The sequence below is a fragment of the Jaculus jaculus genome, chromosome 19 (genome assembly GCF_020740685.1).
Source record: "Jaculus jaculus isolate mJacJac1 chromosome 19, mJacJac1.mat.Y.cur, whole genome shotgun sequence".
In the NCBI taxonomy this organism is placed as follows: domain Eukaryota; kingdom Metazoa; phylum Chordata; class Mammalia; order Rodentia; family Dipodidae; genus Jaculus; species Jaculus jaculus.
This window is the reverse complement of record NC_059120.1, coordinates 50,865,623-50,876,004: the sequence shown is the minus strand read 5'-3', so window position 1 is coordinate 50,876,004 and position 10,382 is coordinate 50,865,623. Positions and strand designations below refer to the sequence as shown.

The 10,382-nt window shown below is 44.4% G+C and overlaps 1 pseudogene; it reads right to left on the bottom strand.

Moving 5' to 3' along the window:
- Window positions 1–2,976: 2,976 nt before the first annotated feature.
- Window positions 2,977–3,940, bottom strand: LOC101613525 (annotated as a pseudogene).
- Window positions 3,941–10,382: the final 6,442 nt, after the last annotated feature.

Sequence of the window (10,382 nt, the reverse complement as noted above, 5' to 3'; positions counted from 1 at the left end):
CCATAGCGGCTGGGGAGATGGCTCAGCAGATAAGATACTTGCCCGCAAAGCCTAAGGACCTGGGTTTCATTCCCCAGTACCCATGTAAAGCTAGATGCATAAAGAAACACATGTATCTGGAGTTATAGTGGCTGGAGGCCTTTGCGGGCTCATTCTCTATCTCCATTTCTCTCGCTCTAATTACAAATAAACAAATAATTTATTTTTCTAAAGATATACTTTTATTTATTTTATTTATTAGACACACACACACACACACACACACACACAGAGAATGGGCACACCAGGGCCTCTAGCCACTGCAAACAAACTCCAGCTGCACGTGTCACCATGTGCATCTGGCTAACATGGGACCTGAAGAATCAAACCTGAGTCCTTAGGCTTTGCAGGCATGCACCTTAACCACTAAGCCATCGCTCCAGCCTGTAAGTAAATAAATGTTTTAAAAGCTAAATCAACCTGGGCGTAGGACTCCTCAGTCTGTCTGATTCTGTGCTGGTGGTGAGTACTGCCCCCCGCACATGCCACCTCCGTTGCTATCTGCCAGGACAAGGTGAAGCTCAGAAAGGTCCTGTCAGCACTGAAAGCAGTCATGTGAGGGGAGCCCAGCCCCAGAACTGTGAGCGTAGCTGGTCAGGGATGCTCCCACTGTGGTTCGCTGTGATCCCTTCTCTCCTCCTGTCTCCAGTCTTGGAGGCAGCCGTTTGCGTCTGCGGCCTTACTTCTCATGTGAACCCGAGAAGAGTGTCCAGTTTTCATTTTGTTCAGCTTGTCTGTTAGAACAGTGGCTCCTTCTAAATCCTTATGTGTGAGATTGGAAACCATAAGTCTTGAGCTGAGATTGGGGAAGGAAAAAGAAACAATGAATTTATCTGCTTTAAAACACCCTCCGGGGGCTGGAGAGATGGCTCAGTGGTTAAAGACACTTGCTTACAAAGTCTGCCTGCCCAGATTCAATTCCTCTGCCTCCACATAAAGCTAAGCACAACGTGCAACATGCATCTAGCAATTGTTTGAGGCACTCAGGTGCACCCATATATATGCATAAATAAATATGTAATAAATACAAATTTTAAAGTATTTTATTTTTATTTATTTATGAGAGAGACAGTGGAAGGGAGAGAAAGAGAATGGGTGTTCCAGGGCCTCTAGCCACTGCAAATGAACTCCAGATGCATGCGCCACCATGTGCATCTGGCTCACATGGGTTCTGGGGAATTGAACCTGGGTCCTTAGGCGTCACAGGCAAATGCCTTAACCGCTAAGCCATCTCTCCAGCCCCATAAATAAAATTTGAAAAACCCTCTGAATTCAAGGAAATAATTGTACAAGCTGCTGTCAGTGCTGTTGACATGGCTGATAGATAATAATGTATGTTTTCCAAGCCACATTTACCCGGCCTGATTCCCAGCCCATTCGCTGACTGAAATAATTAAAGCTTCACTGAAAAGTCTGCTTGCAGAAAAACGCTGACGTCTAACTTGAGTGTCATCGTTAGCTGAAGCTGAAGCTGAGGTGGTTACCTGCGTTTAGCATATGGATTCAAGATCCAGGGCACTCACATTTCAATGTTATTCTCTTTCCCGAGGAACTCAAATATGAACACACATAGCCGACAGTATTTTCCTGCACTTCCTATGTGAAGGTTGTAGGTTATTCCTCAATATGCTTTTGCTGCTGTCAGGGTGGCCAGATGTCAAGGAACTGGCCTTACCCTCTCTCCAGCCCACCTTACAAGGAAACATCCCCCATTGTTTGGTCTGTTATTTTTTCCTTTTACTTGCCAGTGTGGCTTATTTTATTCCTGCTTGCTTGTGTAGCAGAGGAGCTGAATGTTGATGACTGAAAGTTTGGATTTCTTCCAGGCGTTGATTTTGGGACAAGTTTTCAGTCTCTTGGCTCTAATACCCATCTACCCCCTGCTCTGCCCTCTTTTCACAAGAGGGCAACCCTCTCCCTCTCCCTGAGATACTGGGTAGGGTGGTGGTTCTTGTAAGAACCATAAACAAGGATTTGTAGGGATTATATAGGCAGACGTGTATAAACTCTAGCGAGTTTATTGTGGATAATAAAATTAAAAGTCGTTGCTTTACTACTATTGAAATGAAGTTTTCTTGTGTCACTTCTTTGGTATTTATGTCGACATGAGCTTTTGCTTCTTGGTGGATTTTTTCTTAATAGTCAATTTTTATACAACTTCTGCCACCTCTCTTTGGCAGCTACCTTAGTATGTTATTTCCTTTTTTATTAAAGATTTAGATTAACATGCAATGCAGTGGGCTTTATCACTGGCATGTTCATTACACATGAAAAATATTGTTTTTTTAAAAAAAATATTTTAGGGCTGGAGAGATGGCTCAGCAGTTAAGGTACTCACCTGCAGAGCCTAATGGAACCTGAGTTTGATTCCCCAGTACCTATATAAAGCCAGATGCACTAAGTGGTACATGTATCTGGAGTCCTTTTGCAGTGGCTGGAGGCCCTGGCATGCCCATTCTTTCTGTCTGTCTCTCTTCTATCTCTATCTGCTTGCAAATAAAAAAAAAAAAATTTAAATTTAAAAAACTGGGCATGGTGCTGCACTCCTTTAATCCCAGCACTCGGGAGGCAGAGGTAGGAGGATCGCCATGAGTTCGAGGCCACCCTGAGACTACATTGTGAATTCCAGGTCAGCCTGGGCTAGAGACACCCTACCCTGAAAACAAAACAAAACAAAAAATAATTTATTTGAAAAGAGAGACAGGTCTGTAGCTACTGCAAACTCCAGATGCATACACTATTTTGTGCATCTGGCTTTATCATGGGTACTGAGGAATTGAACCTGGGTCATTAGGCTTTGCAGGCAAACACCTTAACCACTAAGTCATCTCTCCAGCCCAATAAAGATTCTTTTTTTTTTTTTTTTCAAGAGAAGTAAGCCTTTATTTCCATATTTTCCAAATAAAGGTGGCTTTTTGGTTGTTTTCTGGTGATTAGTCAAAGAGACAATCCCATGTCCTCGTCTGACTCCTCCGACTCTTCCTTCGCTTCCTCCTTGGCTGGGGTGGCCACGGCAGCAGAAGCAGCAGTGGTGGCAGTGGCCTCGGGGGCAGCGGCCACAAATGCAGATGGATCAGCCAAGAAGGCCTTGACCTTCTCAGCAAGTGGGAAGGTGTACTCAGTCTCCACAGACAAAGCCAGGACTTGCTTGTACCCATTGATGATAGAATGAGGCACTGAGGCAACAGTTGAGTAACCAATCTGCAGACAAACACTGGCAACAATGCGAACACCCTCCAGGAAGCGAGAGTGCAGGGGATCCTCTGTGATGTCAAGCACTTCGGGGTTGTAGACGCTGCCATTTTCAAACACCTGCTGGATGATCAGCCCAGGGGAGAAGGGGGAGATGTTCAGCATGTTCAGCAGGGTGGCCTCGCTGGCTCCCACTTTGTCTCCAGTCTTGATGAGCTGCACATCACTCAGAATTTCAATGGTGCCCCTGGAGATTTTGGTGGTGATGCCCAAAGTCTGAAAGAAGGAGGTCTTCTCGGGCCCCAGACCACTGTTCTGAGTGGGCACAGTGACTTCACATGGGGCAATGGCACCCTCCACGGGCAGTGGCTGGCACCTTATTGGCCAGCAGCATGTCCCTGATCTCAGTGAGGTCCTCCTTGGTGAACACAAAGCCCACATTCCCCCGGATATGAGGCGACAGTTTCTCCAGAGCTGGGTTGTTCTCCAGGTGTCCTCGGATGGCCTTGCGCATCATGGTGTTCTTGCCCATCAGCACCACGGCCTTCCCTCGGAGGGACATGCGGATCTGCTGCATCTGCTTGGAGCCCACGTTGTCTGCCCCCACGATGAAGCATTTTGGATAATCATCCAAGAGTTGGATGATCTTAAGGAAGTAGTTGGACTTCCAGGTCACCCTGTCTTCCCTGGGCATCACGGCGGAGCGTCAGGGATTGCCACGCAGGGTTTAAAGGCGATGTCACTCTAAAGAGGATGCCTGGCGAGAGGCCAATAAAGATTCTTTTTTATTAATATTTTTTGTTTATTTTTATTTATTTGAAAGTGACAGGCAGAGAGAAAGAGGCAGATAGAGAGAGAGAGAGAGAGAGAGGGAATGGGCGCGCCAGGCCCTCCAGCCACTGCAAACGAACTCCAGACGTGTGCGCCCCCTTGTGCATCTGGCTAACGTGGGTCCTGGGGAACTAAGCCTTGAACTGGGGTCCTTAGGCTTCACAGGCAAACGCTTAACCACTAAGCCATCTCTCCAGCCCACCAATGAAGATTGTTTAAGTGAGTTCTCTTTTAAGAAACGGGAGAAGGATCTCTTTGTCTACAAGTCTTATTTGAAAGTCAGGATTCTTGGTGTTCTCACTGCCATGTTTGCACACCATGATAACCCGAGGGTAGTGATGTTTTAAATGCAATTTAGAAATCCTGAATGTCACCAGATAACTTGCCAGCCATCCCTGGCTTCACTTCTTACTGGTAAAATATGTATGTGGTCTTTAGAGATCTGTTTCATATGTTTGTTCGGATGAGCATAATTTCAGAGAAGCTCCAGTGAGTAACTGATGCCCAAGGAATCACAAGAAGGGTCCTCATCGTTCAGTTAGGCGGGATCTAAGAAGAGCTCTTTGTTTTCGGACGCTATCATTGACTTACAGGTTTTCCCTGAGAACAAAGTATAACGACACGTATGCATGAAGATGACACAATGGACTTCACTGCTTTCAAAAAATAACAACGTTCTAATTTTTAAAAAACATTTTAAAGTATAGAAAATAAGCCAGAATTCCTTCTCCCAATTCCATTCCCCCCTCAGAGCCACCGCCATTGCATTCCCTCCCCCTTCTAATTCTCTTTTATTTTGATGTCATCATCAAATGGATCACAATGGGCCCTGAACCTTGGAGGGTGTGATAGAGATGTCTCAGTGCTGAACACTCCACTGTCACTTGTTCACCACTGTGGACACTCCTGAGTCACCCAGTGGTTGCCACCATCTGAAAAGAGAAGCTTCTCTAACCAAATGTGAGAATAGCATTACTATGTGCGTATGAACGTTAAAAAATGTGCTCACAGGGCAGTTTCGTGGGCGTAATATATGCATTTAGCCAGACACCAGCTGATGTTACTCCCCTCGGGCTTGTGACCTCCCCAGCCATAGGCTTTTTAAAAATTTTTTATTTTTTAACCACAGACTTTTGACTAGATTTCAGTACCAGGCATGTATTCCTTCCTGTGGAGCGGGCCTCCAGTCCATTTAGACAGCGGGTGGTTTCTCCCATAGCAGACATGCCACTGTTGCACCCATTGGCACATTTGGCCTGGCTGGCCCATCTTGCGGCTTCCAGGGTCCACTGCTATTTAATACCATTGATAACTTCTCTCTTTGGAAGAGCTTTCAGCACAGCTCCTGCCAACTTTGTGACAGCCAGTCAACAGAAGGGAGGTTTCCAGTTTGTTCTCTCAGTGACCTTGCATCCCAAGCCTGTGAGGTCTTCGGCAGTAGGGTCTTACCATCTAGCTCTGCTGGGCAATCAAGAGCCTTGACAATGTGGCCTGTATTGAAAAATGACCTACATTTTTTTGTTTTATTTTTATTTATTTATTTATTTATTTTATTGACAACTTCAATGATTATAAACAATATCCCATGGTAATTCCCTCCCTCCCCCCCCCCACTTTCCCCTTTGAAACTCCAGTCTCCATCATATCCCTTCCCCATCTCAATCAGTCTCTCTTTTATTTTTATTTATTTATTTATTTATTTATTTATTTATTTATTTGAGAGCGACAGACACAGAGAGAAAGACAGATAGAGGGAGAGAGAGAAAATGGGCGCGCCAGGGCTTCCAGCCTCTGCAAATGAACTCCAGACGCGTGCGCCCCCTTGTGCATCTGGCTAACGTGGGACCTGGGGAACCGAGCCTCGAACCGGGGTCCTTAGGCTTCACAGGCAAGCGCTTAACCACTAAGCCATCTCTCTAGCCCTCTCTTTTATTTTGATGTCATGATCTTTTCCTCCTATCATGATGGTCTTGTGTAGGTAGTGTCAGGCACTGTGAGGTCATGGATATCCAGGCCATTTGGTGTCTGGAGGAGCACATTGTAAGGAGTCCTGCCCTCCCTTTGGCTCTTACATTCTTTCCACCACCTCTTCTGCATTAGATCCTGAGCCTTGGAAGGTGTGTTAGATATACTTCAGTGCTGAGCACTCCTCTGTCACTTCTTCTCAGCACCATGGTGCCTTATGAGTCATCTCAAGGGAAAAAGGTGTTTTAAAAACTTCCCTGAAGCTCATCTAGCACAATGAACTCCCATAATAGTGACTTTTCAGTGGTCCTAAAAGTATAGGTGGTTGGACATGGCTGTGTCCGTCAAGCCAGCATAGGCAGAGTCAGGACGACCACCGCAAGTTTGACGACAGCTTGATCTGTGTGGCAAGTTCAGGCCAGCCATGGCCGCATAGCAAGACCCTGACTCAATATATAAACATTACCATAAACAAAAGCATAACCAAAGCAGTACTTTTTTCTTTTTCTTTTTTTCTTTTTCGTAGGGTGTCAGTCTAGTCCAGGCTGACTTGGAATTATCACGATGTAGTCTCAGGGTGGCCTCAAACTTGCAGCGATCCTCCTACCTCTCTGCCTCTGATTGCTGGGATTAAAGGTGTGTGCCATCACACCTGGCAGGTATTTTTTTTTTTTTTAGAATTTTTAAAAAAATATTTATTTACAAGCAGAGAGAGAGAGAGAGAGAGAAAAAGAGAGAGGGAGGGAGAGAGAGAGAATGAGCGTTCCAGGGCCTCCAGCCGCTGCAAATGAACTCCAGATGCATGTGCCACCTTGTGCATCTGGCTTTACGTGGGTACTGGGGAATTGAACCCTGGGTCATTAGGCAAGCACCTTAACTGCTGAGCCATCTCTCTAGCCCTAAAACAGTATATATATATATATATATATATATTTTTTTTTTTTTAAATGAAATAGATGTGTAAATCTTTTGTCTGCTGTGAGCCTTACGGATCTCCTCCGGACGTGGCTTGGGTTTTCTGTGCATTGTTGACTGCATGAAGGCATCAGGCCTCGAGAACAGCGGCGAGTCGTTCATGAGCCATGGTTCCCATCACCCCTTTCTCACAATATGTGACCCTCTTTATTTAAGTGGTAGCCATGGTTCCCATCACCCCTTTCTCACAACACGTGACCCTCTTTATTTACGAGGTGTCAGCCGCGAGTCTAACACCGCGCTGGCCGCTTTGTTTCCCCTGTGCGCGTGCGCGTGCGCGGCGGGCCTGGCTCCTTCAGCGCTTCGTGCGCGTGCGCAGGAGGTGGGGACATCTGCAGACCCGAAAGGTCAGAGTTGCCCCGTTGCGTTTTCCAAAGAGGTGATGTATCGCCAAACTAAAGGAACCATTTTTCTAGAAGCTGTCTGTACCTCAATATAAGTGCAATTACAGACGTTTAGAGTTAAATGCACATTCAAGATTTCAAATCACAAAGATCCTTGGTACTTCATGTGTGTAGAATTTTTTTTTTTTTTTTTTTTTTTTTATTAAGAAACTTTGGGCCAGGTGTGGTGGTGCACGCCTTTAAACTCAGCACCTGGGAGGCAGAGGTTGGAGGATTGCTATGAGTTCCAGGCCAGCCTGAGACTACATAGTGAGTTCTGGGACAGCCTGGGCTAGAGCAAGACCCTACCTCAAAAAAAAAAAAAGAAAAGAAAAGAAAAGAAAGAAAAATGGCTTAGCAGTTAAGGCACTTGCCTGCAAAGCTAAAGACCCAGGATCAATTCTCCAGGACCCATGTAAGCCCGATGCACAAGGTGGTGCATGCATCTGGAGTTCGTTTGCAATGGCTGAAGACCCTGGTGTGCCCATTTTCCCTCCTTATCAGCCTCTTTCTCTCTCTCAAATCAATAAAGTAAATAAAAAAATAATAAAGGTGTGAGCCACCATGCCAGAAACTTTGGATGTTGGAGAAAGTTGATAAAAATTCTAGAAAGCTAGATAATTTGTTAAATGGTGTATGTGGATATAAATGAACAATGATTCCTTGAAAAAGAAAACTGTCCTTTATTCCTGCAAAAGAAAAGGCACACATGCATCCTTGAAAATGGTGCTAAGTTATAGTTCTAGCCAATTATTCCACTTCAAAATTGATGAATTGTAAGTCTAAGAAGTAAACAATACCAGATATTTTAATTTTTAGCTTAATCTTCTAGTGTTCACGATTCTTTTGTTTAATATCGATAAAGGAAAACAAGGATATTTTGAAAACTAGAAAAAGTCTGGTTTATACTTTTTTAAAATTTTATTTTAGGGCTGGAGAGATGGCTCAATGGTTAAGGCACTTGCCTGCAAAGCCACAGGACCGATGTTTGATTCCCCAGGACCTGCATAAGCCAGATGCACAAGGTGGCACATGCGTCTAGAGTTCATGTGCAGTGGCTTCAGACCCTGGCACACCAATTCACTCTCTATATATGCCTCTTTCTCTCTCTCTCAAATAAATAAATAAAAATAAAATATTTTAAAAATCATACATATATATAATATCAGGTTATATACTATTGTCCCCTCACCCCAACTCTGACCCTGACGTCTATACATTTTTAGGACTACTCTATGTTTCCTATGCCTCACGGCAGCTTTTTCCCTGTTGTTTTTGTTTTTTACTACTTTATTTTTGCTATTTTGCCCATGTCTCTCAGGTTAATGTTGTACTTGACACTCTCCTGCCTTTAAAAAGAAAAACAACATTTTTTTCATATATTTACTGTATTTTAATATATTTAGCATGGCAAATAAATGTACTATTTTGCATTCTCTAATTGTCTCCTGTTACACTTTAGTTCACATGCACCAAGGAACTAAATGTTGGCCGGAGCTTTTAACTGTCTCAGCCTATCATAAGCCAAGAGATTTAAAAAAATATTTTATTTTCATTTATTTATTTGAAAGAGAGATCCAAAAGTAGGCAGAGGGAGAGAGATAGAGATGAGGGAGAGAGAGAAAGAGAGAGAGAATGGGTGCATCAGGGCCTCCAGCCACTGCAGATGAACTCCAGATACTTGCGCCCCCTTGTGTATCTGGCTTATGTGGGTCCTGGGGAATCGAACCTGGGGAATCGAACCTGGGTCCTTTGGCTTTGCAGGCAAGCGCCTTAACTGCTAAGCCATCCCTCCAGCCCCCAAGAGAGTTTTGAAAGAAGACGAGCATTCTTCAGCTTCCAAAATGTTGGCTCTGAGTCCAGCAGCCCCTGAGGAATAATAGACTGTCCGCTACCTGGAAGGGCAGAGTCACCGGCTGATTAGAACGTCGCGATTGTGTGGAGAGAGCACCATTGAGTCACCCGGTGCCAAGTTTGGACTCGACTGTGTTCTGTGACCTACTTTCCTCAGATTGGTTTGGTGTCTGTGGATAGAACATGTGCCAGGGCTTTCTGGAGACGAGTGAAGGTCAACGTGTGGCATTTGAAGGTCTTAGGGAATACATGTGGATGATTCTGACCTGCCAAGCCATATTATTAATAACGTGGGAAATTTGCCAAAGCTATATGTCTTGGTTTTCTTCCCGTTCCTATAAATTAAATGCCTGATAGTAGGTAATTCATATAGAACAGAAGTTTATTTGGCTCGTGGTTCTGAAGGCTGGGAAGTTCAGAAGCACTGCGGGGATCTGGGAATCCTTCTGGCTGGGACGGGATGTGAAGGACATCCCTTGGCGACACAGAGCAAGTAATTTAGCTCAGGTCTCTGCTCTTCTCAAAAAAGCCACCAATCCTGTCAGAACCCATCTTCATGATCTTGTCTAATGGGAACTATTTGCCTCCCCCTTCCCTCCCCCCGTCCCTGGACACCAATAATAGCAAGGCTTGGGGACTTAAGCTTTCAACACGTGAGCTTTTGAGGGACACATTCAAATTAAAGCATTAAATGGTGTAAAGAACTTTGTCGTATGCAAGAAGTGTTCCTGCGAGACCTGAGGCAGGCAGACGTTTCCAATTTCACTGCTTCCTGTGCAGGTTATAAAAGTTCCATGTCACACATGTTATATGCAAAATATTGACTGAGATAAGTCACATGCATAAGTTCTTGTTTTTGACAAGTGCAGCTCAGTGGTTTTGATACATTCACACAAGCATATGAACATCACCCGAGTGATTTTAAACCATTTTCGTCTCTTCACAGAGAGGCTCTGTGGCATTAGCAGTCACTCCTCAAAGGTGGTTCTTTGGAACAGTTGATAAAATTCTAATCCTGGGGCTGAGCTCAGGTACACTTATGAAGAATGCAGGAAAGTCTGGCTGTAACCTTTTTCTTCTTTTTTCTCCTTCCCAATTTACCAAGAAAACAAATGGACAAAAGACAAACAAATGTAGACTTAA